Source organism: Notamacropus eugenii, chromosome 7 (assembly GCF_028372415.1).
Source record: "Notamacropus eugenii isolate mMacEug1 chromosome 7, mMacEug1.pri_v2, whole genome shotgun sequence".
NCBI classification, from domain to species: Eukaryota; Metazoa; Chordata; class Mammalia; order Diprotodontia; family Macropodidae; genus Notamacropus; species Notamacropus eugenii.
The window spans coordinates 46,368,875-46,379,818 of NC_092878.1; the positions used below are offsets into that span (position 1 = coordinate 46,368,875).

Sequence of the window (10,944 nt, forward strand, 5' to 3'; positions counted from 1 at the left end):
TCTGTGTGTGTGTATACATACGTATATATGTGTCTGTGTATGTATATGTATGTGTGTCAATGTAACATATAGTACAACCATGTGCATGTATATATGTATATCCACACAGTTGTCTCAAGTACACACATAGTTATGTGAGTATGTGTATAGTAGGTATGTATGTATGTATGTATGTATGTATGTATGTATGTATATGTATATATACATATATTGCTGGGTCTGAAGTCGTCTTCCTGAGTTCAGATCTGGCCTCAGATACTTACTGGCTGTGTGATGCCAGACAAGTTAACCCTGTTTCCCTCAGTTTCCTCAAATATAAAATGAAGTGGAGAAAGAAAAGGCAAATCACTCCAGTATCTTTGTCATGAAAATCCCAAATGGGATCACAAAGAGCTGGAGACAGATACAATGACAGAACAATGGTAAAATTACACATATACACACATACATATATGTGCATAAACATATAATACATACACATATGTGTATATACATATGTATATATATGTATATATATATTTCTTATACAGTATATACTATTGTATGAGTGTGAAGAGGTGCTGTTACCTTTGGTCCAAAGAACTTGATCCATAGTATAGTAGTTCTTACCCAACATGCACCATTTTGCAATGTCAACATTTAGAAATTCTGACATATTAATCAACTTGCAGAATTTTGTGAACTGTCTGGGGCAGCTAAGTAATATAGTAAGTAAGAGCACTGGACTTTGATTCAGGAAGACCTGAGTTCAAATCCTGCCTCATATAACTTGGTTGTAGAACCCTGGGCAAGTTACTTAAACTTTCCTAGTATCAGTTTCCTTGTTGTATGGGGATAATGAGAGCATCTACTTCACAAAGTTGTTGTGAAGATTAGATGACATAACAAAGTTCTTTGAATACTTTTAAGCACTGTATAAATCTTAACTGTTACTCACTCTTGGTATCATCGTAAACAGGTGAAGGCACAACATGTAGAAATAAAAGAAAATATTAGGTTAGAATTCCTTGGAGTTCCTTTCTCTATCTCTTCTGTTAAGGATCTGAATGCTCCCCTCTGCCATAAAGCCTTTCTTGACTCTATTGATATGAATACCTCTCATATCTCATCATGATTTCTTGATATTAGTTACTCCCAAATTTCCCTACAAATAAAGTGGATTGAAGGCTCTATTTTAAAATAGGTTAGCTTTGTTTCAGAGCTCCTAGACTTACCAACCCAACCCCACACACACTTCCCTTGCTAAATAATGCCTAACCCTCTCCACCCATGTAGGAGCTCCTATCTTTCCTTTCCCACTGAAAAAAACTTTCAGATACTTCATTCATACTAATGTATAATGACAAATAGCTCAATAGTTTACCATAAAGTAGATGAGGGTCCTGCTATTAAATTTCTGTTAGTGTTTTAGTACTTTCAACGTCCTTTGGTTTTATGCTACAATAATGAATGTATCTATATCTATCTATATACATATTAAAAACATACACACATAAAACTAGCAATACTACACTGAAAATAAATACCAATCAACCAACAATAAAAAACAATCATGAGTTAACTCTTTAACTACCCTTCCTCTCCCCAAGCTTTGATTCGTTTAGAAGACTATCCTTGGAATCTGGAAGACTGGCTATCTCTTAATGGGGAAATCATTTAACTTCTCAGTGACCCAGACAACTTTCTAAGGTTGTAAGTCACAGTGCCACTGACTCGTATCTTCAATGATAATACTATAACAAAACCAAATTTAGGAGACTGATGAGCCATCAACAATAAAACATACCTTTTTTACATGTCTCCTTGCAAATTTGTCTTTATTTTTATAAACTTTCATTACCTCTTAATTGGTTTTCTTTTGATGGTTATGTTCAATGTGTATGCTCTTCTTTTGTTTCTTCCAATCTTACTTTATATAACTTCATAGATTTCTTCCCATTTTTCATGTGCTCTTCATATTTCTCAATATCTGTAGTGCTACAAAATTTTGTTATATCAATTTGTCACACTTTTTCCAACCATTCTTCAATTTTAAATGTATATTTTCCAGTATTTTTTCTATTATAAATAAGGCAGCTATGCATAAATAATAGGTTCAAATATTTAATGTTTCTTGGTCAAAGTTCAAAGATCTTGGTCAAAGAAATAACCTTAGAGACCATCTAGTCCAATTTCTCCCCTCCCATTTTACTGATGAGTAAATATAGGTAGCAAGTAGAAGATTCAGGACTCAAACTTAGGTCTCTGATGATAAATCCAAAGCTCTCTCCACTGCATCATTTATATTTTTGTAGAGAGAGGTCTTGAAACCTTTTCCTTTAAAATGTATTCCAAAGCTTGCTAAAAATGTTTCAAACTATCATTTCCATTAACTTTAGAGCTATTTTTGTTATGTAAAAATGTATAACTAAATTCACTGATTTTTGCCTCCAATAACATCTTACATTGGTTTGTTTAATTAAAATGCTTTGTCAGATGAAACTAAAGAGGAAAGGAAAATCCAGAAACACAAATCCTTCCCCAAGATGTCTGGATTGGGAATTGGGTGCAAGGGACAGAAGCCAAGTTAGTGTGGAGATCAGCTGATAAGAAGATCACGGCCACATTTAAAATTAACAACAGTATCCCACTGACACTTGATAATGAGCCATCAGAGGGACAGAAAGCCCCAAAACAGCAATAGCCTGAATTTACATCGACCCCAAACTTCATGGTAGATTTTTTGAAGGATGATACCAAGAAAGCCCTTGTGTTGGACTGCCATCATCCAGAGGATGAGGTTAGACAGGAAGAAGAGGATGAGAGTGACATCTTCTCCATCTCGGAAGTTAGCCTTCAGCCTATCACTGAATCTGACTGGAAGGATCCAAACTACACACTCAACACAGATTCCCTGGACTGAACCCTGTGTGACCACTTGATGGACTTCCTGGCTGACCATAAGGTGGACAACACTTTGCAGATGAACTGATTGAGCTGAGCACAGCCTTAGAGCCCCAGGAGTCTGTCAACTTTCTGGAAGATCTGAAAGGGTTTGCCAAGTGTCAGTAGGGAGGTCTGAGGCCGTGGCCCTGCTGGGCACCCAGAGCCCTTCTTTCTAAGAGAATGTTATCTAGAAGCTATCATGGAGAAAGTGCTGTAAAATCCTACCACACATAAACTATGTTCCCCAATCCTTTTATTTCCTTCATCTGCTGGCATTTTTGTACACCACCACAGAATGAAGAGAAATAAAACCCTTGAACCCCTCCAAAACATGTTCTATCTTTCCACCCTTGAGACAAGTATATTAATCCCTTTTCTTCCAATGTTTAAATTATATATATTTGGAGTAGTAGATAGACTTGGAGTTAGGAAAACCTTAGTCAAGTCATGCCTCTGATACAGTCTGTGTCATCATTTATGGCTCAACTTCTTGTGCCCCAACCAGCTCCCTAGGATTATAGGATACTGTGGAGTTGCTGATCTATAGAGGGTGCTTCTATGCTAGTAATTCTCCTACTCCTCTAATTTAGCTTTTAAAGTCCTTCTTGAACTCTTCCAAGAATACTTTTTGGGCTTGAGACCAGTTCACATTCCCTTCTAAAGTTTCAGATGGGAGTACAGTCTCAATGCTGACCTCTTTGGTATTTGTGTTTTGGTCCTTGTCCCCATAGAAAGATTCTATGATCTTTTCTTTTCTGGTTTGCTTCCTGCTCATGATGGTCACCCTTTTCCTGGCTTTTAAAGTGGATCTCTGCATCTGGGGCATAAGGGGTTCTTGTGCTTAGAACTTGAGGCTTTCTGTATTGTGGCCTCTGGTTATTTCAGCTGGAAGCTAAAATGCTGCAACTTACCTGGTGCTGAGCTGGCTGGTGTGCCAAAGCAGAGGCCAGGTGAATTTCTGAATTTCTTTCTGAATTTCACTGGAGTTATCCTGGAGCTTACCAGGGTCTTCCTGATTCCCCTGGCTGTGCTGAGGCACTCCTGGGGTCCTGGTGTTGGGCTCCAACCCCCTGGGGCTCAGGAACTCCTCCTGGTTCGCTGAGGTGGGGCTGTCTGTGACAGCTCCAACTCTGCAATGCTTCCCTTCAGCCACAGAATGAGGGACCCCTCTTTGTGATTTTCCTAGTCTCGTGTGCTAAAAGACTATTTACTTTTTTAGCTTATCCCACTGTTCGAGGATTTTTCCTGGGGAAATATTCTCAGGGTTTTTCAAAGTCAACAAGGGGAAGGGGATGGCATTTATAGCTCACTCTGCCATCTTGGTTCCCAGAAGTTCAAGTAGGTGACTTACAGACATTTAATCTGTAGGTTGATAATCTCAGGAGCAGCTACTACAGTTAGCTGGGGTTCTGTGCTTCTCTTTCCTTTAGTTCCACTAGACTCTCATCCTGGGCTGATATGTTTGACAATCCACAGTGCTGCTGCAGCTTCAGACTGCATGGGGCTTCCTGCTTGGTTTTGCTATGGTGGGGTCTGTGCTGGTACAGATTGTGTGCTGTGTGCTCCTCCAGCCCCATACAACAGATCCTTCCTGTTGACCTTCCAGGCTGTCCTGGTTTGGAAATCTGCCACAATCTGTCTCCTATTGGATTCTGCCACTCTAAAATCTGTGTCAATTCTCTTTTTAGAGGTATCTGAAGGAGTTTGCCTTAGAGCTTAGGTGGGTACTTGCTCTCACTCTGCCATCTTGGCTCCACTCTATGCTACTAATTCTCTACACTGATAAAATCACAGGATTGAACAAAACTCAGACTAAGATCAAATTGCATTGAGTCTAATTTCATGTTTCACCATGCAGGCATTTAATTTTGCAAAAGCTTTTTATTGAATAAGTCCACTTTTGAGTACATTTTAATCATGGATTTATCAAACATGTATGTACCTGAGGTTCTACTTTGTGTTTTCTATTCTTTTCCTTTTATCTTTTCCTTAATTCTTTTAGATAAAAGAAGAGACATCAGGACCAAATGTCACCATTCACTAAGGCAGTTTGCCAATGTAAATCAATTGTTGCCATGAGGAGACTAAGAAGCTATCATAGCCAGCAAACTATTGATCTCCTTGTCAAGCAACTAAGAGAAAAATGGACTTAGAATATCAATTCAGATGTGAAATTTTATAAAGGAAGTTGGTAGAAACTTACGAGAAATGTCACCAGGTAAAATAATGATAAATGCTAGGAAGCAAAATAAGAAATTTTTTGAAAGGCCCAATGAATAGAAATCTCCCTAAGAACATTTAAGGATAAAATTGGAAGAAGGGCAACAAATGCATGGAAAATGAAACAGATCTTCCAGGATTTCTATAATAAAGTATTATTTCATCACTGATAGTGATTTCAATATTTTTTAATTCTAATATAAAAATCTTTGATGTTCTTCAGGAAAGAACAGATATAGTCCAAAAAATATTAGAAGACACCTTTGTAATAGAATCACTATCTACTAGATCTCTCTTCCCTCCATTTAGGTTAGTCTAGTTTCCCCTTAAAAGACAAGAAAACTGTCTCCAAGATTTTATTGGCCCCTCAGCTCTCAAGCTGTGCTTCCACTGATGTAATATACTGGTGACTCTAGGCCATAATGATGTGGCTTCCTGGCCATCTAAGAGTTTAAAAAGTCCAACCCACGTGGAATCAAAGTGCTGCACACTTGGCAGATACACCATGCCTCAAGAGTCACCTTTCCCTGCCTTGCTGACAATATACTTTCCCTTCTGGAACAAAAGAGACTAGTTCAACCTAAGCTAAGTGCTACAGCATCCTGATTGAATATTCTTTCTTTGCTATGGTCATGTAAAATTACTTTTTGTTAACTGTTGAATAAGCTACAAGTGTCTCATGTTATTCCAGCATCAAATCTAAACTAACAGGGGACTAGCCTATGTCAAGACTACCCATTATAACAGATTAAACCAATTACATACTGAGAAACTCGGTGCTGGAAGCAACATAGTTTTGAGGTCATTGATTAATCAGTTTTCAAAATGACTAGAAGAATGGAAGATATCAAGCATTTGGGAAAAAAATTACAGACTATATTTGTTATCTCTCCTTTTCTTTTTTCTGTTGGCATGCTATTTTGTGATTTGACTAAGTTTTTAAGGGGAAAACTTGCTGTTTTTCTTTATAAATTTATTATGACATAGACTTTGATATGTAGTGTTAGTAATTGTACTGTTAGTAATTAGTATTGTTGACAGCTAGAATCACAGAGACCTGAGTGTGAATCCATTTATTAGTGAGGTGAGATATGTGTCTATATATATATATATGTATATGTATGTATGTATATACACACACATAATATGATTAGGGTTGTTCTGAGGATCAAATACATTAACATATACAAAGGAATTTTGAAATCTTAAACTGCTACATAAATATTATTTCATTGATTTTTTTTTTAATTTCCTCTTTCATCCAGGTGATATTAAAGTGTCACTGTTCTGAACTCCAGATAGGCCAAGGAATTTTCTTTTCTTTATAGACTATGAATTTAGTACATTATGGTCAGTGAATGTATAATAAAAACAACTTCTATTTTTCCTATGCTTTGTTATCCAGCAAATAATTTTGTAGCTAGGTAGCACAGTGGATAGAGTACTGAAAGTGGAGCCAGGAAGATCTGAGTTCAAATTTGACCTCAGACACTTACTAGCTGTGTAACCCTGGGCAAGTCACTTAATCCTGTTTTGTCTCAGTTTCCTCATCTATAAAACAAGGTGAAGAAGGAAATGGCAAACCCCTCCAGTATCTTTGCCAAGAGAACCACCAATGGAGTCACAAAGTCAGACCCGACTGAAAACGATTAAACAAAAATAAAGTGATGTGAATAATTCATGTTCTAGAAATAATACATATTCTTTTATTTTTAGTTGAATTCTTGCAATATATCTCTTAGATGTTGTTTGATTCTCTATTCAGATGGGCAGTTTCTTATTTGTCTTTTCTCTTGGCATTATCATATTCTGAGAATAGCATATTAAAATAATGTTAAACTATGTCCTCTTGCAAGATTGTTAGCTTTTACTTTGTAAATTTTATTGCAGAATCATTAAGTGCACATATGTATATACTTGAAGTCAATATGCTAGCATTCTCGTATAATCTTTTAGCATAATATTTTCCCTTTCACTCTTCCTCTAGCATCCTTTTCCTACCAGTTCTCTTCATCACAATGGCCATATAGAGTGTAAAATTACTACAGATTTTTAAAATCTTAGACCTCAAACTACATTACAAAGGGCAATTATAAGTTAACAAAAGACTAGGAGATTTCTATCCAAAATCTAGCAGACATTTATGTCTAGTGGCCTGTTCCTCTTGGTAATGCCAACATAGGACTATATAAGGACAGATTTATACATTTAATTCAGTATAGCAAAGTCAGTATGGAATAGTAAAATATAGCGTCAGAAGACTGAGCAGAGAAGGCCATGTTCTGAGCTCTTTGTCCTGCTCCAGACTCCATCCAACTGAAATTCCACTAGACCTGCTTCTTCTTCTAATACATCTTCACCATTCTCTCTTCCTTGTTAGATGTCAACCCTCTATCCTATGCATAGGAAGTGGCCACAGCACCCATGAACTCTGACACTAAACATGAACAGACTGGACAGGTCTTGGAGATAGCTAAAGCCAAGGTTTCCATTTCAGGTACTGTCATTCCATTTAAGGCATACTAGAAGAAAATCCCATTTAGAACTAAGAGTTGATCAACATGTTCAGTCAAAAGTGGGCTGACAGGTTACCTCTGAATGGTGAAATTGATTAGTCCATACATAAATATATCTATATAATATATAAAAATCATAATATATAAAGTATTTTAAATATTACAAAATTATAAAAATATTATAAAATACACAACATAAAATTATTAGTCCATATATTTCTTACGTGGCACACCCTATCTCTTTACCATACACAGATAAACATATGCTCTAAAAAGAGTAAGAGACATTAGTATTATGGAAATATGTCCAAAGCAATGTTAAGAGAGGTTCTTTTAACCTTCCTGGTTTTTTGAAAAGGATGTGTGTGTGTGTGTGTGTGTGTGTGTGTGTGTGTTTGACATGCTTCTGGACCAACTAACAAGGTATGAATGAGAACAAGATTTTAGGCATATTTACTGCCATCTTTACTTGATCCCAGATATCTTGATTAGAGTTCAGGGAGCATGGATTTCTGCCTTGCCAACCATGGGAATCCTGTGTTATGTTCAGAGGTTCCACATCACGAATTTGTTCCAAGACTCAAAGAAAAAATCTGGGGTAGGTGCTCATGCAGATACCACTATTAGCTCCCCAACTCTAATACTGAATAGGACATCATTTTGCCAACTATGGTACAGTGGATAGAGGGTTAAACTAGGGTCAGGAAGTTGAATTAAAATCCAACCTCAGATACTTATTAGCTGTGTGACCCTGAACAAGTCACTTGATATCTCTCAACCTCATTTTCCTCATTTGAAAAAGAGAGATAATAATACCACTTACTTCCTATGGTTATTTTGAGGATAAAATAAGATAATATTTGTAAAGCTTTTCTTCAAACTTTAAATAGATACATAAATGCTAGATGTTATTGATACTATTATTAAAAGATTTATCTCCTTCATAGTGAATTATCATTTTTGGAACATGAGCAAACACCACAAGATTTTATGTGATCCTATATCCTAAGTGACAATCTATCCTATAGCCAGAATGATTGTTTTCCTTTTAAAAAAAATAAACTTTATTTTTATCAATTAAGAAAAATCTATTTTTCCTTCATCTTATCCTACTCTCATATTGCAAAAAAGAAAAAAAATCCATGTAACAAATATGAATAATCAAGCAAAACAGAATCCTATACTGGTTGTGTCAGAAAATATGTATCATTCTGTACGCTGCGTCCATTACCTTTCTGTCAGAAAGTGGGTAACACATTTCAACATGACATTCAGGAATCATAAACAATTATTCCATTAATCAGCTTTGATGGTTATCAAAGTTGTTTGATTTTATAGTGCTATTATTTTATAAATTGTTCTCCTCATTTTGCTCACTTCATTTTACATAATTTACACAAGTTTTCTCAGGCTTCTCTAAAACTGCCTCCTTCATCATTTTCTAGTATAATAGCATTCCGTTATGTACCTACACCATAATTTGTTGTTGTTGTTGTTGTGGAGTTGTGTTCAACTCCCCATGACCCCATTTGGAGCTTTTTTGGCAAAGATGCTGGAATGGTTTGCCATCTCCTTCTCCAGCTCATTTTGTAGGTGAAGAAACTAAGGCAAACAGGGTTAAGTGACTTGCCCAGGGTCACACAATGACTGAGGCTAGATTTAAACTCAGGAAGATGAGCCTTCCTGACTCCAGGCCCATCACTCTATCCTCTACTTACCTGCCTATAATATGTTTAGCCATTCTTTTATTTTAGTTTCCAATTCTTTACTATTATTAAAAGAGCTGCCATAAATAATTTGTGCATATGATTCCTTTTCTTCTTTCTTTGATCTCCTTAGGCTATTTCCTTAGTAATGGTATTGCTAAGGCAAAAGGTTTGTATTGTTTAGTAAATTTGGGGACACAGTTGCTTTAGAAAATGGCTCTCCTAATTCTATAGCTAATAAGATGACATGACATGCCCTGCTCTTGGAATCTCACCTTTTTAGGTAGCCTGTGGTTCCTTCCTAAATAGGTACCTGGCATGTATGCTGCAAACTTATCAGATGCTAGCTTTGATGAAGTGGGAACGACACTTACAAAAGGAATCCAGGTAATTTGGCAAGTATGAAAGTGAACATGGGAGCAAGAAAGGAAATAAAAAGAATAATAGGGATCAAAGGATCAGTTATGGAAATTTGCTAAGTGTGGAAATATCAGTACCTGGCACATAACAGTGCCTTAATAAATAAATACCTATTTATTGATATCACATGCACTTTCATGTATCAAATGCCTTCTTAGGCTATAGACAACATGGTCTGTCTACATTCATTGCCTCTGTTTACTCACATTCCATTTACTTCTTGATTCTCTGGAATATGGAATTCTGACTCCCACCCTTCAACTGAAACTGCTGACGCCAAGGTTAACAATAATCATTTCATTTCTAAGCCCAATGACTTTCAGTCCTCATTCTTTCTGACTTTGCTTCAATATTTCGCACTTTTGATCACCCCTCCTTCTAGATGCCCTCCTCACTGGGCTTTCACGACAGTGTCCTACTCTGATTCTTCTATTGTCTTCCTGACTACTTCTTTTCAGTTTCCTTTTATAGCTCGTTGCCTGTCCTTCCTTATATTAAAGTTTACTGCCATGCTCTAATTGGTCTCCCTTCCTCCTCCTCTTCTATCCTTCCTTCTTTGCCCATCTCTGTATCACTTCCTCCCTCCTCCCATCCCTCTCCCCTCTCCCTGCTTGTCTCTGTCTCTCTCCCCCTTTCCACCACCTCCATAGCTTTTATGTAATGCCAAAAAAGAATAGTTTAATAACTTTTAAATTGAAATATGTATCATTTGCCTTCTGAGCTTAGTAGTCGGAACAATTTAGTCATTAGGTACAAGGCTGTTTTTAGTGTAGCCAACAACTGGAGATCTAGTCTTTTCTATTCTGTTTTTAAAACGTATCTTGCATCTAACTCCTTTTCTACACTCTCAAGGCTACCATTATAGTTCAGGTTTTCATCACATCTCACCTGGATTGCTGTAATAGTCTTATAATTTTTCCCTCTGCTTCCATTTTCTACTCACTCTTAATCATCCTCCAAAATATATGTCAAACTGATATTCTTATAATATAGATCTAACTACATCTCTCTCTCTTGTGCAAAAAACTCCTTTTTGCTGTTAGGACAAAAAAGTTCCCTATTTGACATTTAAAGCCATTTACAATCTTACTTCAACCTCTTTTAACCTGATTTCACTTCATCTGCCTCATACACTCTACATTATACACATTTTGTCT

At 36.5% G+C, this 10,944-nt stretch overlaps 1 pseudogene; it reads left to right on the top strand.

Annotated features, from left to right (window-relative positions):
* The first annotated feature begins 2,462 nt into the window (after positions 1 to 2,462).
* LOC140514664 (complement component 1 Q subcomponent-binding protein, mitochondrial pseudogene) lies at positions 2,463 to 3,051 on the top strand (annotated as a pseudogene).
* The last annotated feature ends 7,893 nt before the right edge of the window (positions 3,052 to 10,944 follow it).